At 35.9% G+C, this 14,168-nt stretch overlaps 1 pseudogene; it reads left to right on the top strand.

The window, feature by feature from the left end:
* Positions 1–10,633: 10,633 nt before the first annotated feature.
* On the top strand, positions 10,634–11,315 carry LOC141561936 (methyl-CpG-binding domain protein 3 pseudogene; annotated as a pseudogene).
* The last annotated feature ends 2,853 nt before the right edge of the window (positions 11,316–14,168 follow it).

Genomic DNA, 14,168 nt, shown 5'->3' with positions numbered 1-14,168 from the left:
ACCCTGGGCAAGTCACTTAACCCCAATTGTCCCAGGGGGAAAAATTTTTTAAGTGCCCCATTACTTTTGAAAGGTTAGTAACAACCCTGAGGATAAGAACTATTCAAAGTTTTTCTTTTTTGTGTTTCTTGAATCTAACACAGTGTGTTGCACATAGAAGACATTTTCATACTTAATTGATAAGATTTTTTGATACTCAAAAGTATGTTCATTCTGGGATTACATAACAGAATCATCAACAGAATGCCAGATCTGTTAGGGTCTACCAGCTTACAAAGATTTGAGTGAGATTCAATAAGGACCAGCCTGCCGATCCACAGAATCATTACCAGGCTGGCCACCAGGTTATTAGTTGTTTGGCCTTAATATTTTTTACATGGATGTTTAAGATATAATAAGGTATTAGGAACACAACAATAGCTGCTTTTTTGTTGTATTGTTTTCTAAATTTTGTTTTGACACAACAGATTTTGATTCCCAACAAATATCCCACTCCTCCATAAAGTATAAAGGAGTTAGAGGTTCTACTCTCTCTCTCTCAACTATGGCACTTGCCTTGGTCTTCTGATGACCAAATGTAGGTGCTGACCCTTCTCTAGTTTTCCTTGTGCATTCACTTACTGGGAGTCAACTGTCGCCAGGGAAAGCTTTGGTTAGATAAAGGTGCCTGAGATGACATAAGTCGTCCTAGAGGGACTCTTCCCTTTGCAGTTACCTTCCAGAAGCTGTTTTTTGGCTCCTTAGTCTTCCTTACACAAACTAGGGCTGAGATCCTGCTGGCTTCAGGTCCTATTTACCAGTGAGAGTGCTGACTAAAGACTTCCTTGGCATTCTCCAACTCCATTCATTTTCTTCTATAGTACTGGGCTGGATAGAGGAGATTACTGACATTTTCCCTTGGTTTTATTGATCTGGTGTCCTTTTAAAATTACTGTTGACACTTTCTGGAGGGAGCTAGGAACAGGTATGATATCCCCTTTGACATTTTGACTAAAAATTCTCTGAGTCTGTGCTGGAACTTTTCATATCTGGAATCTTCTATTCTTGGAAACTTCTAGCCTGGAAATATGTAGTTACCCAGCTAAAAGACCCCATCCTGCCTGTGATGGCAGAAGCAGCAAAACAATGACACGTATTATATGAATCCTGCCCCTCCCTATAAGATACCTGTCCTTTTTCCTGTTCCCTGATCTGGAAAAGCCCTGATGCATTGGTGAGGTTGGACCCAGGAGGGCCAGTAAGAACCTGATAAATCCATATTACAAATTGTTTTGCAAGATCCTGTAAGGGCCTTAAGACCATTTTGTTTGAGACTCTTTGGCAACATCTCTGCTTGTGTTCCTTCTCTACCTTTTCCTATGCTACTCTGGTGGTATCAGTGCTGGCCATCTTGTGGGGTTTGTGATAGGAATGTTCTCTGACTCCTTAGAATCACTGCTAAATTTTCAGTGTGATCATTATTAATACCTTGAAAACCGATTTGAAAGTTGAATGGTGCCAAAATAGCACCATATATAGAGTATATAGAGCTATAAGGGATCTCAGGTGTCACTTAGTATACATTTCATTATTTCCATACATGTCAACAGAGGTGATATTTTAATCAGTCGAAAAATTTAAGATTATACTGCTCAAAAGTATACCCACACCAATAAAGTTAAGTGTTCTTTAGGGATTTAGGTAAACACAAAACATGAAGCTATCCATTTTTTTTCAATAGTATTTTATTTTTTCAAATACATGTTGTAAAGCATTCATCAGCATCCATTTTTGTAAGACTTTATATTCCAAATTTTTTTCTCTTTCTCCCTTATTTCTCCCCTCCTAAAAGAGCAAGTAATCTGATATAGCTTAAATATGTGCAATCCTTTTAAATATTTCCACATTTGTCATGTTTGAAGAAAAATCAGATCAAAAGGGAAAAAAGCAGGAGAAAGAAAAAAAAGCAAACAAATGAACTAAAAAAAGTGAAAATACTATGCTTCAATTCACATTCAGTCTCTATAGTTCTCCATCTGGATGTGGGTGGCATTTTCTATCCCTGGTCTATTGGAACTGCCTTGAATCACTGCATTGCAGAAAAGAGCCAAGTCCATCACAGTTGATCATCACATTATCTTGGCTATTACTGTGTCCAAGGTTCTCCTGTTTCTGTTCATTCACTTAAAGCTATCCATTATTAATAACCAGTAAAATTATTGCCACAATACAAATTTATTTGAAAATTTTTTGATTTTATTAATCTTAAATCACCACAGAAAATATATGGTGGAAGCCAAGATCTTTGACTACTTTTGCCTTTATCAATTTCAGCCTTGTTAGGCAGAGAAATATATACCTGTGTCAGGTAAAAATAAAAAATTTGGAACAATCATTTCCCAGAGAGAGTATATGCTATATGTATATGCTATAGTAGCTGTAAAGAATGTGAAACATGAAATCATAAATTAACTAATGATTTCAACCTTCCTCTATTACCAAATTGTGTACCTAGTGAACATAAGTAGGAAGTAGAAATCAGCATTCAAATACAGATTTTCTGACTCCAGTGTTTGTTTTGTTCTACCAAGTGAGGGTCACCTCATTACTTTTATTTTTATCATCTAGTAGCCAAGTAAAAGAAGTGACTTCTTAATTTCTTTGTTATTTTATTTTATATTTTATTTTTATATTATGTTTATATTATTCATATGTATTATATTTATTTTATTTCTTTGTTAAGCTTGTTTTTTTATTTCTTCCATAAGACATCCCTTCAAATACTGAAAATAGCTCTCATTTCCATATCTTCTCTTCTCCAAATGAAACATCCCCATTGCCTTTGACCAGAATTTGTGCAGCATAAACAGAATGCCCTTCATCTGCCTCATTACCCTCCTTTTCTGGGCTTTCTCTAGCTCAAAGCTGTTCTTCGTAAAATATGGCACCCAGAACTAAACACATTGTTCCAGATATAGTTTGACCAGGGAAGCATAGAGAGAGACTACCATTTTGTTACTCTTGGAAGCTATAACTGTCTAAAATTGTGCTATATCATAATGTTGATTCATATTGAGTTCATGGAACATGAAATTCTCCAGTTGTTTTTTTTTTCCATGTGAACTACTAATTAGCAATCCATTCCTCCTTTTGTACTTTAGAATTTATTTTTGGAAATCATTATTAAATTTCATTTTATTGTTCATGATCATCAGGACCTTTTGAATTCTCTTATCCAGTGCATTATAATTATCTTCTCTAGCTTTGTGTTGATGGGCATGTTATCTATGCCTTTATTTGCATTGTTGATAAAGTGGTAAACAGGATAGGACCAAGAAGAGATCTCTAGGGGACTCCATGTTATATTTTCAAGCTGACAACCAACCACTAATGGTAACTCTTTGGGTCTAGTCACTCATCTAACTCCAAATCCATCTAATTATTCTATTGCATATGTCACACATCTCCATGTCCAGAACAGATTCTATATTAGTTGAATAAGAATTTTATCTCTCCTTTTTTTTTTTTTTTTTTTTTTTTGGTTGGTGTATGTTTTTATTTTTTGTGCTATAGTTTATCTTTATTTTTTTAAATTAAGTTAAATTTTTGTGATATTTTAAGTTCTGAACTATTTCCTGCCCTCCCTATCCCACCCCACACTAAAAAAGGCCACTATTTCACACAAACACACCCACCACCCACCCACCCACACACACACACATGAAACCATTCTTTGCCTGCTTTGTATTTATCAGTTCTCTCTCAGGAGGTAGATGTCTTCTTCCTCTATAGGTCCTTTGTAGTTGATCTGAATGTAATACTTAGAATAACTTAGCTGTTCAAAATTATTTTTTGAATTGTATTGCTGTTACTATATACAAGACTTTCTTTTCTGCTCATTTCACTCTTCATTATTTCATGCAAGTTTTCCTATGTTTTGCTAAAACTAATCTGCTCATCATTTCTTACAGCACAACAGTATTCCATCACAATCATATATCACAAGTTGTTTAGCCAGAATATCATCTTTCAATGATAGATATTCCTGTTGCTATGTGAACATTGACAGTACCTATTTTTTGTGCCTTTCCATTTGACCTCCAGTCACTTGATACTGGGCTGTTCTTCTGTGAAGGTGGAATGACTAAGACAAAAATTCTGGCAGAGGTTCTTGGCTACCACAATGTATTTTCCATGGGGACTTTAAATGAATAAAATGAAAAAAAAAATAAATTTAAAGCAAAGAAAGTGTAAAAAACAAATAACCTAATAACCAAGGGTCAGTTATTATTGGTCTATTAAAAGTGAAATTATCTTTTTGGCTTAAGTTGCAAACTATGTGGGAAGAGATTCCTTTTCCTATATGCTCTAATGATCAGTAATATTAGTTTTATTCTGTGTTTGGAAATTTGAGGTAAGATATGCATTCATTTCAGTGGCAGCAATAAAAGGCAGTACAGGGAAGGAAGGAAAGAAGGAAAGAGGGAAGTTGAGAAAGAAGAAAGGAAGGAGAGAAAGAAGGAAAGAAGGAAGGAGAAGAAGAAGGAAACAAGGAAAGAGGAAGGAAGGGAGGAAGGAAGAAAATAAATATTTTTCATCTATTCTGTCAAGAGAACATTTTACAGATGTTCTCATTTGATCCTCACAACAACTCTGGGAATAGCTGCTACAATTAGATCCATTTTGTAGTTAAGGAAATGGAGGGAAACAACAGGGTCACACAACTAGTAAATATCTGAGGTGAGATTTGAACTTAGATCTTTTGGACTTCAGGTCCACATGCACCGCCCAATTTACCCATGGGGCAGGGGAAGGAATACCAGACTTATAATCAGATGACCAGGGTTTAAATCTGAGCTCCAATATTTGCTAATTCTGTGATACTGAGAAAATTATTTCACTTTTCTGGACCTTATGAGTAATGTCATCAAATACCTCATGAGTAATGTCATCAAAATTGGGTTAATTGCCTTTAAGATCTCTTTCAACTTTAAGTTTATGATCTTGGGGCAGATAGATGTCACAGTGGGTAGAGAGCACAGCTCCTGGAGTCAGGAGGACTTTAGTTCAAATCTGGTCTCAGACATGAAACACTTATTAAGTTCTGAACAACTCACTTAACCTCAACTGCTTCACAAAATAATAATAATAATAATAACCTCATGAATAATTCAGAGTATTTTGTGGAAGGATCATGGGATCACAGATTAGGAGCCATTTAGTCCACCCTTGTCTTTAAAGAAAAGGAAACTGAGGCACACAGAGCTTATTGACTTGACAGTAACATATATATATATATTATATATATATGTATATAGGAAGAAGAGTAGATTTACTTTGCAATTGAAAGAGACTAGGACCCTATCCCAGATTTTTGCTGACATGTCACAGATTAGAAGATATAGAGTAGTCTCCATGAAAGAAAAACATTATTTTGATGATAGGAATTACTGAGTTAAAGTGATTCTTATATTATGTCATAGTAAATGAGGGGAAAAAATGTCTTTCATTAATACAGATAATTTCTAAAAACACCTTAGGAAAAGAAAAGCATGCAATAAATCTGAACTCCATGGGGTTTTGACATTATCAAGATGATTGACTTCTAACCTTAATATATATTGATTCAATAAGCCGATAAAGGAAATTGTCTCTAGTGATGAGTTAGATGAAGAAGAATGAGCTTTCAGAGAAGAGGAAGGTGCTTAGATTTTTCCATAAAGATCCCTAAAAGCATTGCTTTTCCTAGGTAATTAACTAGCACTTATAAAATGGGTTCAAATGGGGCAGGTAAAACACCCAAACTATACACACAGACACATACACAACACACAAACACCAAACTTCACATTCAGGAAGATTTCAGCTATAAATGTCAAATATAAAATGTATTAAATGATATTGAAATTAATAATTAATAATGACTTAAATTTAATACATTTAAATGGTCACGGCAGATGCTTTGAAGGCCTTTTCCAGCTTTCAGTTTGTAATCCTATAAGTATTAGGCTAAATTCTGTGAAAGGGATCCCATGGGAAAGGGAAATAGGAAAGCTTCGAACGGTGCTCTTCCAGAACCTTCACCATACTATAGGGAATGATTTCTTTTATCCAATAGTATGTAACTGCAATAGAGAAAAGATGGACTTTGCTTTGAAAGACAAAATGGTTTCCTGGGGAAGAAATGTACTAGATTTGTAGCCAGAAGATAAAGATTCAAATTTTGGTGATATCACTTACTATTTAGGGGAGCTTGGAACAATATCTAAACTCTTGGAGCCTCGACTTCATCATCTGGAAAACAAGAAAGTTGAAAGGGATGGGTTCTAAAGTCAGAGAAATGAATGATAGTTTAATCTCTTGACCTAGTATGAAATCCTATATCCTAGTATGAAATAGTTCCAGGATTAAGTGGGGCATAGAACTATAGTAATCTTTGGAGCAATCTCTTTGGAAGGGAGTGACAAATGGGAATAGTTTGGATTTAAGTAAATACACAGTTAAGGAGGTGAGTTGCCTAGTCATTCCTGAGCCATGCTGTCAAACTCAAAGAAGACTGGCAGTTTGAGATCAAGAGTTCAGGCAAGAATCTAGGCAACCGATAAAGCAGAACTTCATTTTGAGATAGCCTTTTTTCTTTTTTCATCCAAGAAGCTTTATGATTCCTGTTGGGACAAGAAATAATTTTGGCTTAGTCAGCCTAGAATTTATAGGTGAAGTAAGTAGGTAAGTGGATGGCTTAAAGTGGGGACAATCAGCTAAATGTGGACATACTTCAAAGGCTTGAGTATCCCTCTTAGATGTCTTATTCTACATCTTTATCCAGTCTCTTGATCCAGAGTATTCTTAGATCTATATTTCTAGACTAGGTTTTCCTCCTGAACCCTAATTCCATATCTGATTGCCAGCTAGACACTTCTGTTTGGCTGTTTTGCTGATGATTCAAACTCACCATATTAAAAATGAAATTTACTATTCCCTCCCTCAAAAAATCAGTTCTCTTTGCAGACTGTCTCTGAAAATGGAACTGACTCTCCTACTCACAGAGACTTGAAAGCCCTTGACTCATTTTTAATTCTAATATCTTCTTCCAAATTCTATCAGTTGATTTTATTTCAAAATATTTTATACATCTCCCTTTCTTTTCATCTTGCCATTAACTTAATTTAGACCTTTTTTTCTTTATACCAAAATTATTATATTGTTATTGTTGTTCATATTGTGTCATATTCTTCATGACCCCATTTAAAAATTTTTTGGCAAAGACACAGAAGTAGTTTGTCATTTCTGTCTCCATTTCATTTTGCAGATGTGACAAAAAGAGTTAAATGACTTGTCCAGGGTCACATAGTTAAGTGTCTGAGGCCATATTTGAATTCAGGAAGAATAATCTTCTTCTATTCTTTTTTTTTAATCATACTGTAGGGAGAATAGAGAATAGGGCAGAGAATGGCAGCAAATTTAGCATGATATGTCCTTATGTTTTAGCTCTGCCAGTTACAATGGGATCATAGACAAATCATATAATTGGTAGTCTATCATATAAAGTGCTTGATAAATCTTTTTTTTTATTCATTTATTCGCATAATTTGCTTTTGTTCCAATTTTTTACTTTGCAAAAGGAGAGCATTATTATTTTTATTACCTATTTCACAGACTTGTGAGGAAAATGCTTCATAAATTACAAATTACATATAAATAATTATTTATTGTACATAACATTGCTATTTTGTACATGTTATTGTCTTTTTCTGAGGGCAGGAGCCACACCAACACTTTGACATTTTAGGGTCTACAAGTTCCTATCTGTATGTTATGTGGATATGCTTGTTTGGAGTGGAGACTTTGGGAATAAAGGAAAATACTGACCCCAATAATTTGTTATTATCAGAAGACTGGAAAAAAGCAACAATGATTGCAGAATCAGAAAAATAATAGGAGCTAACCTTGTGTGGTTAGTTTCAAGGTCAAGAAAGATAGTCTAATAATTACTTGCTTTTTCTCCCCAATTTGCTACTTATTTACCTTTAACCCTGAAAGTTTTCCCCAGACCTTGACCATTGGCCTCTTACAATTGGGAGCCACTAAAACATACTGTTATTTAGTTTGGAGTGATAGAATTACAGATATTTAGCAGCTTATGTTTTGGGACCATGATAACAACTTTGGCTAGAGCAAAGATGGCATCAAGTCATTCTACTTTTATGAAGTAGGATTTTCATGTAAAATGAAATAAGAAGTAAATTAATAAATTGTCAAATGGCTGGAGACTACCAATCTCTACTTTCTTTTATCTCTTGGTATCTCAACAAAAGTACTTCAAACTGTATTGTCATGTGATTAAAAAAAAATCAGTAAATAAATTTTACTGTATAAAACAAACAGCAATCCTTAGTGTATGCTGATGACAGTTATTTTCTACTAAAGATGTTTATTAATAACATTTTCTCCCAAATTATTAACTTAGATAGATACATATTTTTATTAGAAAATCTGTACTCAGGAATACAGGCCCTGGTATAGCTAGCCTGTAATTCCTGAATGTTGTATTCATTTCATCTTTGATATTTAGCGTGGCAAGCATCCATTATTCCTTAGATTAATAGTCTGTGTTATTAGAATAATTTTTAAAATTAGAGGAAAAGCATGACATTGTTCCTTGGTCTGCATTTTGTTCCTTGCATAGACTTGTTAGATTGTCATGCTGGGAGAAGACCAATATTCAACAATGGCATATAATTAATGTCATTATAATTCACACCCTTTGATCTCAAACTTGTGCCTAATTCAGATTCATATTTCTGAGAAGGGACATGGCATATGTCATTTATGAAAACACAGTTAAGTACAAAGAATTTCATTTTAAAAAGGCCTGATTAGGACCCCATTTAAATCAGTGGAGCAGTCCTACTAGTTTTGACTTTGTTTGAGAGTGGAAACATGTAATCTGAAGCTCAGCCTAGCAAATTTCACAGACTTAGTTGTAAGATATTGAATCTTTTTTGGTCACAAAATTTCAAGATGATTTCTCAGGGCAAATGGGGCTGTGAACTCTATTGTTGGAAAGAATAATCCATACTGATGAAACCATGGATTCCTGAAGTATTGACTTGAGGCCTCAGAAGGAGAATTATTCTAGGAATTAAGTGTTATAATAGGATAACAGGTTAGTAGAAGAAATCAGCAGAAAAACCTGGAAAGAATGAGGGAATAAACTCTAACGGTGGGTATCTGAATAATTTCTCAATTCTTCAATTCTTTTAAATCTTCTTAGATTTTGTAGTTAGAAAACAGATCAAGATGTATCCTTTGGTAGTTATTTGCCCCTACCTTTTGTACCACTACTAGGTCTGTATTCCCCCCAAAAGACAAAAAACCAAAAAAGAGAAAGAACCTATATATACAAAAATAATTATGGCAGCTCTTTACCAGTGGCAAAGAATGGGAAATTGAGGGGATGCCCAATAGTTGGGGAATGGCTGAGCAAGTTGTAGTATGTGATGATGATGGAATATTATTATTCGATTAAAAATGATGAGCAGGATTCTCTTAGAAAAACCTGGAAAGACTTACATGAACCAGTGCAAAGTGAAATTAGTAGAATCAGAACATTGTACAGTAATAACACCAATATTGTATGATAATCAATTGGGAATGACTTAACTGTTCTCAACAATACAATGGCTCAAGACAATTCTGAAGGACTTATGATGAATAATGCTATCCATTCCCAGAGAAAGAATTGAGGGAGCCTGAATATAGACTGAAATACATTAAAGTTTTTCTTTATTTTTCTTGGGGTTTGGGTTTTTGGTCTATGCTTTCTTTTACAACATGATTAATATGGAAATATGCTTTGTATATTTCAAGGTTATACATATAACCTATATCAATAACATACATCTAATTGTTTATCTTCTCAATAAGGGGGATGGAAGAGAGGTAGGAAGAGAATAAATTTGGAACTCAAAATTTTAAAAATTAATGTTAACATTGTTTTTACATGTAATTGAGGAAAATAAAATACTAAATTGTTAGAATTACAAGGTGAGAACTCAGGTTGTCCTGGACAGTGACAAGGTGAGAACTCAGGTTGTCTGGACAGTGACAAGGTGAGAACTCAGGTTGTCTGGACAGTGACAAGGTGAGAACTCAGGTTGTCTGGACAGCGACAAGGTGAGAACTCAGGTTGTCCTGGACAGTGACAAGGTGAGAACTCAGGTTGCCTGGACAGTGACAAGGTGAGAACTCAGGTTGACTTGACAGCTCTTTGGCTCAGACCTTTGGTTCCGGCCTTTAAAGGGAGTTTACACCTTAGGAATTCTAAGAGGAGCAAACTCATTGGTGGAAGTATTTCCCCACGCCCCATTGAGTTCTCACCTGTCTGTTCTCTGGGAGAATAAAAGAGGACAGCACTCTACAGGGAGAGGAGTCTCTACTGTAGGTCAGAGTTGGCGGCTCTCTACAGCTGGCCGAGAGATTGAGTTGAGACAGCACATCTCCTCCCAGAGAGTGACCGGCAGTTTCTGGAGACAGCAGAACTTTACATATTGGTGTCCAACGTGGGGCAAGGACTTTTGCTTATCCTGACAAGGACTTATTCTGAGCCTTTCAGAGGAGCAAGCCCATTACCTGGGGAGCTTCATGGACCTGAGCACTTTTGACTTTCAAACAGGGAAAATGCTCATGAGTAAGATGAACAAGAATCAACAGAGGTTGTGTTCTAACCAAGCCAAAGGAAAACCAGATTTAAATACAGCACTCCCTGTCCGGCAAACAACATCTATCTTCAAACAGCCTGTTACCAAGATTACTAACCATCCCAGTAATAAAGTAAAGAGTGATCCCCAGAAAGCCATGGATCAGCCTCGGCAGCTTTTTTGGGAGAAGAAACTAAGTGGACTGAATGCCTTTGATATTGCAGAAGAGCTTGTGAAAACAATGGATCTCCCTAAAGGTTTACAAGGGGTTGGCCCTGGTTACACTGATGAAACCCTTCTCTCTGCCATTGCCAGTGCTCTGCACTCTAGCACATTGCCCATCACTGGTCAGCAATCAGCAGCTGTTGAGAAGAACCCTGGGGTGTGGCTTAATACCTCCCAACCACTCTGCAAAATGTTCACAGTGACTGATGAAGATATCAGGAAACAGGAAGAACGTGTACAGCAGGTGAGAAAGAGGCTGGAGGAGGCCCTGATGGCCGATATGCTTGCTCATGTGGAAGAGATTGCCCGGGATGGGGATGCTCCTGGGGAGAAGAAACTGCAGAAGAAGCAGAAGACGATGAGGAGGAGGAAGAGGAGCAGGACCAATACCACGAGATGGAGAGTGGATAGTCCAGGAAGATTCAGCCAAGATTTATGTGTAGAGCAGCAACAGCAGCAGCAGGGCCAGCACAAGCATTCCCAAAGCTAGGCACGTCCAAGGACTAAATGGCATCTACCATACTTAGGAACAAGCTCCCTTGACCACTAGAGGAATGAGTTGGGCAGCAGAGAGGAACTCTTTACTCTTTTGAAAGATACTTCCCCCTCTTTTTCTTCCCCTTTTCAAAGGTGGGGAGGAACTAAATGGGTTTATGCCAGATACACAATCTCCCCCCTCTTATTTAGGGGGTGCTAGTTCAGTATGGTAAATTTTCCCAGGTCTTTGATACCTTTCACTTTTTGATCTAGGTTCAGCATTTTCTCTTTCCTTTTGGGTCTTTTTTTTTTTTTTTTATTCATTTTTCCAAATTATCCCCTCCCTCTTTCCCCTCCCTCCCCCCATGACAGGTAATCCTTTTGGGTCTTTTTTAAAGTAAGTAAGAGAGGTGGTTCTTCATTGCTTGGCCTCTCTCCAGTAACCTACATGATAATACAACTCTTTAGAGACCATTTTTATGTTTTGGATTGTTGTTCCATACATGAATTCAGGTTATTGAATTTTATGCCCAAATTGATCTTGGGGGAGGAGTAAAATGAGGGTGTGATGCTCTTCCAGTCTGCTTTTTCCAAATCCAATGCCAAAATTCCTTTCTGCAATATTCAGAACTGAAGCTAGTATAAATTGGGAAGATCTGTGGGAACCACATTCACCTGTCATGCTCAGTTTCTTCAAACTTCTTATTCTGTATTGTCCTTCCTTCTGCTTCATGGAACTAAGCTGCCTACAGAGGTACTCCCAGAGTAGTCTGTTCTCAGGGTCCTCAGCATCCCATAGATGGGCTAGCAGAAGAGAGAAGTGGTCTGTTCATGAAAATTTCAGTGTGGTTGCTCAAGTGAGGTTGGGGAAATGCTTCCAAGCCAAACAGAAGATCCATCAGTAAGAACAGAAGGACTTGATTCTGTCACCAGGACTTCCGTCCCTGCAAGAGAGCAGTCGTGGAAGACGTCGCCTTTACTTTGTTTGCACGACTACATAGTACGTGAAGCTGTGATAGTCTCACCCTCATTTTAAAAAGTTCACCTTTCTTTAATAAATTGGTAATATCAACTGAATTGAATCCTTTTTTGAACATTTTAACCTTTTCTATTTGCTGCACATTGAAGTGAACTTTGGCCTTTGCTGAAGAGAAATGAAATGTAGTCAAACTGTCTTAATGGAGTTCTGAATCCTCAATATGATATGGGAATCTGGACTAAATAAAAAATTAAGACCCCAAAAGGAAGGATTTGCCTCTTTCTAAATAACACCTAAAATGTGCATAAGCAAATTCTTAGCCTCAAAAAAATTCGATTTACATAGAATTACATGATTACTTAAGTAATCATGTAATTCTATGTAAATCGAATTTTTTGAATTTTAATTATGTAAGTAGACTTACATAAATATATCAATCAAAGAAACAAATTACTAACTGCTTACAGTCGTAAAACATACAAATGTATAAAAATGTATATAATTATGCTTAAGAGAGTAAGTTGATATTAGTGCCTTTAGCTTGTCCTTTAAAGACAATCCATGGGGGGGGGGTGGATGAAAGGGAAGGGCAGGGGATGGAAGTCAACAAATCAACAAGCATTTATTAAGCTTGTTCAGGCACTATGCTAAAAGAAAGGAATACAAATACAAGCAGACAGTCCTGTCCTCAAGAAACTTATATTCTAATTAGGGAAGATAACAAAAAAAAAAAAAAAAAAAAGGAAGTTGAGGAACAACACCAAGATAGGACCCAGTCTAAAGTGCATTCTTGGCATGTACCTTGAAAAATTGTCTGGAATTTAGCTATTCAAATATTCCATTTCCTTAAACTGGCTCTTGATTTTTATCCTGCTTGGAGGATATTAAATTAGATATGATTTAACTACAATTTGGTAAGTTCCAAGTAGTAAGAGCTAAGCAGCAGGATAAATATTTCTTCTTTTTGTTCTTAATCCTGTATGTTCTCAAATTTTTTCAACATTTGGGAAACCTCTTCAGGGTCAGAAGTTGTTAACATCAACAAGTATTTATGTTTATTTTGCAAAATAAATTTTTATTGATATATTTTGTTTCATGCCACCTACATTTTGTTTTATATCCTTTCTCTTCCCCCTCCTAAAGCGCCAATCCAAATAATGAAGTATTCTTTTTTTATAATAGCTTTTTATTTTTCAAAATACAAGCAAAAATAGTTCTCAACATTCACCCCTACAAAACACATGTTTCATATTTTTCTTCCTCCCTTTTTACCTCCTCCCTCCTATAGACAACAAACAATCCAATATAGGTTAAACATGTACAGTTCTTCTATACATATTTCCACACTTATCATGCTGCATGAAAAAAATCAGATCAAAAAGGAAAACAAAATAAGAGAAAAAAATAAGCAAACAACAACAAGAAGGAGAAAATACAATGTTGTGATCCACATTCAGTTCCTATAGTCCTCCTTCTGAAAGCAGATGGCTCTCTCCATCACTGGAGATTGCCTTGAATCATCTCAGTGATGAATCATTCTCATTCATGAAAAGAGCCACGTCCATCAGAATTGATCATTGTATAGTCTTCTTGTTGCTGGGTACAATGTTCTCTTGGTTCTACTGACTTCACTTAGCATCAGTTCATATAAATCTCTTCAGGCCTTTCTGAAATCATCCTGCTGATTGTTTCTTATAGAACAATAATGTTCCATTTTACATACATATAGCATAATAATATATTCTTTTTAAAGAAAAGGAGAAGGAAAAGGAGGGAAAATCAGCAAAGTATTATTACATCACCAAATC

This window comes from Sminthopsis crassicaudata, chromosome 3 (genome assembly GCF_048593235.1).
Source record: "Sminthopsis crassicaudata isolate SCR6 chromosome 3, ASM4859323v1, whole genome shotgun sequence".
In the NCBI taxonomy this organism is placed as follows: Eukaryota; Metazoa; Chordata; class Mammalia; order Dasyuromorphia; family Dasyuridae; genus Sminthopsis; species Sminthopsis crassicaudata.
This window is presented reverse-complemented; position numbering and strand designations above follow the sequence as displayed.